The sequence below is a fragment of the Otolemur garnettii genome, unplaced genomic scaffold (genome assembly GCF_000181295.1).
Source record: "Otolemur garnettii isolate 467f Iridium unplaced genomic scaffold, OtoGar3 scaffold00129, whole genome shotgun sequence".
NCBI classification, from domain to species: Eukaryota; Metazoa; Chordata; class Mammalia; order Primates; family Galagidae; genus Otolemur; species Otolemur garnettii.
The window spans coordinates 4,077,219-4,082,695 of record NW_003852524.1 but is presented as its reverse complement, the minus strand read 5'-3'; positions in this window follow the sequence as shown (position 1 = coordinate 4,082,695).

The window sequence follows — 5,477 nt, the reverse complement described above, 5'->3', positions numbered from 1 at the left end:
TCCAGTTTCAGTCTTCTGCAGGTCGCCAGCCAGTTCTCCCAGCACCATTTGTTAAATAGGGAATCTTTTCCCCACTCAATTCCTTTAATTAGCTTGTCAAACATCAGATAATGTTAAGTAGGTGGGTTCATCTCTTGGTTCTCTATTCTGTTCCATACATCTACATCTCTGTTTTTATGCCAGTACCATGCTGTTTTGATCACTATCGATTTATAGTATAGTCCAATATCTGGTAGTGTGATTCCTCCTGTTTTGTTTTTATTTTCTGATGCCATATAAAACAAAGTATTATTTTTTCAAGATCTTTTAAAGTATGACAGCAGGACTTTAATAGGGATTGAATTAAAATTATATATTGCTTTGGGTAGTATGGACATTTTAACAATGTTGATTCTTCCCAGCCATGAGAATGGTATGTTTTTCCATTTGTTAACATTTCAGCTATTTCTTTTCTTAGAGTTTAATAGTTCTCTTTATAGAGATCTTTCATGCCCTTTGTTAGGTAAACTCTCAAAATTTCATCTTCTTTGGCACTACTGTGAATGGAATAGCATCCTTGACTGTTTTTTCAGCTTGACTATTATTGGTATATATGAAGGCTACTGATTTATGAATGTTAATTTTGTAGCCTGAGACGCTGCTATATTCCTTGGTCACTTCTAAATTAGAATTCCTCCAACTGTTTGGTTTTCTAAAGAAATAGAATAGTTTTGAAAGATACTGGACTTGACAATGATTTTAGCAGTTTAGTAAGATATCAATCTAGGGTGGTCCTTGTGGCTTAGTGGGTAGGGCGCTGGCCCCATTTACCAAGGCTGGCGGGTTTGAACCCAGCCCCAGCCAAACTATAACAACAACAACAACAACAACAACAACAACAAAATAGCCAGGTGTTGTGGCACATACCTGTAGTCCCAGCTACTCAGGAGGCTAAGGCAAGAGAATTGCCTAAGCCCAGGAGTTGGAGGTTGCTGTGAGCTGTGATGCCACAGCACTCTACCGAGGGCAAAAAACTGAGATTCTGTCTCTAAAAAAAAAAAAACAATCTAAAAGACAAAAGCCTGAAATTAACTATCAGCATGAAATCCATCAGAATTCATCAATAAATAAACATTAGATAAAAACAAATCTTAAATCTTACTAAAATTTGGTCATCAGATTAGAAGGTAAGGATTTAAATTGATTTTTGCTTAATTATACTTTTAGCTATGTGAAAAGAACTTGATATTTTTTATACCAATTTATAAAAAGACCAAATTCCAATATCTTGTGAAATCACCCAAAATTTAAATGACTACTATTCTCCTCTGGCTAAGGAATGAAGGGAATAGAAATGGGAACAGAAAAATGAACTTTCCTTCTAAGCTCAATGTAGTTTTGATTAGGAATAGTCATGGAGGTATAAAACTGAATTTTACTTTTTTTATTAGATCCTAACTGTGTACTTTACTGCATTTATAATGTGCTGATTTTATACAAAATTTGGAATGCTTACTTCAAACTGGTTAACATAGCCTTCACTTCAATTGCTTAATTATTGTGTTTAAGATATTTATACTCTACTCTTAATAGATTTGATGTGTACCCTTTCAAGGTAAAATCAAATTTTAAAACATTCTAGAAGACCTCAGGTAGAGAAACTTTACTTAAGATTTATTCAGAACAATTCTACAAATAAGAATAATGCTCTCTTTACCCACATTTAACTTCACAAATATTTTTTCATGGGTTACTTCTAACAAGATGGGAGGTGGTAACTATTGTAGATTATTCAATAAAGTAATTTGAGCTTAATTTTAATTAAATTAATTGGAACTTCATAGGAGTCATCCTATCATTTTTTTATGCCACCAAATAATGTTGGAGATTTAAACAACTATTGTCATTAATTGACCATTACTTCATTTTCTTAGGAATCAAGCCAGGTTTGCGTGTTAACTATTAGGCAGGAAGCGAGCTTGGGAAAGGTTTGCTATACAAAAGGGATATGAACAAACCTGTTCTGTATACAATGACTACTCCGAAGCTGATTGCCAATTAAGTTATCGGGCTTACAAGAATTACTCTAATCGGTTTATATCAATATTAGAAGACAGAGAAAAGAGGAAGTGTTCTGAAAAACAAATATTGCTGTAATGAGAATCAGTTTAATCTCAACAGCAATCAAAGAATCACAATGTCTGAAAGAATGTATTTTTCAACCATAAATACTGAAGAAAACAGTATAATACCCAAGTTACACAGGGGGACATAAAATAGATGGTTTCATGCAGTGTTCGTTTAAATATAAATTAATACCAGTCACAAGAAGACAAATTGGCATTATTTAACATCTAACATTTTTTATAAACATGAATGAACTTTAGTCAACTAAACTTTCTGAACTTTTTACTAAGAAAATGTGTGTTAACATGTAGGTGACTAAGTATTTATCACAATTTTGTTTACAATTGTGAACACTTTTAACAGAGTGAGGCCCTTTATTAAAGACATAAGCTAAGGATTTGTGTAGTTCTGTTCTTTTAGGAAGGACACACCTACAAGCCAGCTCCAACCAACACCTCTCCTTCCCCAGGCCTCCTACTGGTCTGCCTACAATGTAGTTGAGTTTTCTGCCTTTACTAAAAATGTACTCATGTGGTTTATCACCTCAACATTGACTTAAAATTGATTTTCAACTTATATAATGTTTACTTATTAATTTTTATTCTAATTTTATTATTTTACCTTACGTTTTTAGATTTCTGTCTCTTATTTTTCTTTAATGTAAGTACTTATTACTACATTTTTAATAAAAATAATTTTATTTGTGTATTCTTAAAAAACTACTTTCAGTCTTAATAACATCATTTGTAACATTTTGCTTTTTAGGTCTAGCTTCTTGTTTTGCATCTATTTATTTTCAAGTTTTTTTTTTTTAACTTACTTGCTTTTTTTCATTTTATAAAGTTAATGTTTTCCCTTTGAAATAAATTTTCCTACTTAAAATTAATTTTTTTTTTTTGAGATAGAGCCTCAAGCTGTCACCCTAGGTAGAGTGCCATGGCATCACAGCTCACAGCAACCTCCTGGGCTTAAGTGATTCTCTTGCCTCAGCCTCCCAAGTAGCTGGGACTACAGGCGCCCACCACAACACCCGGCTGTTTTTTGGTTGTAGTTGTCATTGTTGTTTGGTAGGTCCGGGCTGGATTCGAATCTGCCAGCTCTGGTGTATGTGGCTGGCACCTTAGCCCCTTGAGCTACAGGTGCCAAGCCTCTACTTAAAATTCTATTTTATTTCTGTTTTTTTTTTGTTGTTGTTGTTGTTGTTGTTTAGATCTATCTATGTTAAATTTTTTATTTCAGTTTACTATTTTATGTTAGGTTTTGTTCCCCCCCCCCTTTCTATTAAGTGAACTAATTCCTTGGCTCTTATTCAAGAGTAGAATCCTTGCCCTACTCACAAATGACTCTCGCCCATGACATGGTAGTAGCTTTCTGTTCTAGTGCTGTCCTTTTTAAACTCAATTTTTACAAGAAGTCCATTCTCCTTGCCAGCTCCACTGAAACTTAACTGGCAATTAACTTGAAATGTACTGTCAGCACATTACAATTGCAATCCAGTTCTTAACAAAAGCCCAATTGAAAGATACATAATTGATTGATGGCTGCCTAATAAAAGATATGAAATCCGTCCAACTATCTCCCAGATCAAGTCAGATCATCAGAAAGCTGCTACTTGAATATACAGTGTTCAAGCCGTGTCTAGATTTATTACACAAAATTGTCCTTGGTGTTCTCTCCCTGGCTTATTTTGAAGAATCATAGAAGAAATTGCCCTATGAAAAGGAATAACATAATTCACTGTGCAGAAGTTACTTGGAAACATGGACCAACTGCTTTGTTTCTATTTTGTGGCTATTGGTATGGTCAATTTTATAATACCTATTCTCTGAAATGTATATCGCATTTTCTTTCTAGTGGACTGTTAAATAAAGCATACAGAGTTGAAATCATGGCCCATGTCCAACAAGCACACAGTATTTCTTGGCAAGCAATTTACTACTCACTTCTAGGTTTACTTTATTTTTCTCATTTCAATGCATTTCCTGCATGTGATTTTCTTAGTTATATATTTTCATTTTATCCAGGCATATTCTATGCATTGTTATACTTCACCTTAGAAAGTTTTGAAACAAGAAATACTCTGAAAGGGAAACAAAGCAAAGGTCAGTCATATAACTCCATTTTACACTTAAGAAAACCAGGACAGTGTGATAAGAATAGGCAGCCAGTCAGGAGCAGAACTGAAATTGGAACATCCATCCTTGAGTTAAAAAATGACTTAAAATTCAAGAATCCAAAGCCATTAGATTATGTTACTAAGTCATAATTGCCAGATTTCTATCAACACTGGGGATCAACCACTAGTCAAAAATAACCAAATTCCCTTTGCTGTTTTCTCTACTTTATTTTGAATAATATTAAAAGTTCCAGAAATATATCAGCCAAGGCAAAGCCAGTGAGGAAAAGTAACTGAAAGCGTCAGCTCCCACCTCTTCGCCATATGCTCAGAAAAAATTAGACAAGTTCAACTTGATGTTTTGTGAACACCCATCCAGAAACACCACAACCTTTACTGGGAAGGTTTCTGTGGGAATTTTAAAGTATTCAAGGATATATAGATGAGATTAACATAAAGACCTATCTTGCCATACAGATTTATTTTTGCTGCTTTATATATAATGAAATATTTCAAGTAGCAGATAAAATTATGTTGACAAATCTTATTCCTAAACCACAAAAGAGTTGGAAACTCAACCTCAGCTCCCTAGAACTTGCTCCATAAAACTTTATATCTATTTAGAAGCTCAGTACTGTATTGGCATCACCCAGAAGTTTTTCTATAAGACTATTTTTGCTTTGTTTTCGTTTCTGATTAGAAAAGCCTCTATTCTTACTGTAAAAATTTTGAGAGTAAAAAGTATAAAAAAATTGAAAACATAAATTCTAATGTTCACAGAAATAATTTTAGCTCACATTTATTACATGTTTACTTAGCACAAGCACAAATCTAGGCATCTTGCATACATCTCTTCTGTCTCCTCACAACCCTATAAAGTAGACATATGACTTGACCATATTTTATGGCTGAGGAACACAAGGCCCAGTGATGCTAATTGATTGAGTAAGTGGACCATTAATCATAAAAGTTGTACATGACATTTGATGTATTGCATTCCAGTTTTCATTTACTTATTCACATTCGTGATAGATAATGGACAGATGATAGATAAGTTGACAGAGACAAAAAACTTTTTGTATTTTTAGTACCATTATTTGAAACCTGATTCCGCTATACACAATTATAATATATTACAAGTTTTACTTCATGATCTTGAATGTTGACAAAGCATTTAAAGTCCTTATTCAACTACAAGAATTCTAGGCAGAGGTGAGGCATGCGTGGTAGTTCAAGGATGCCATCAACCACCTGG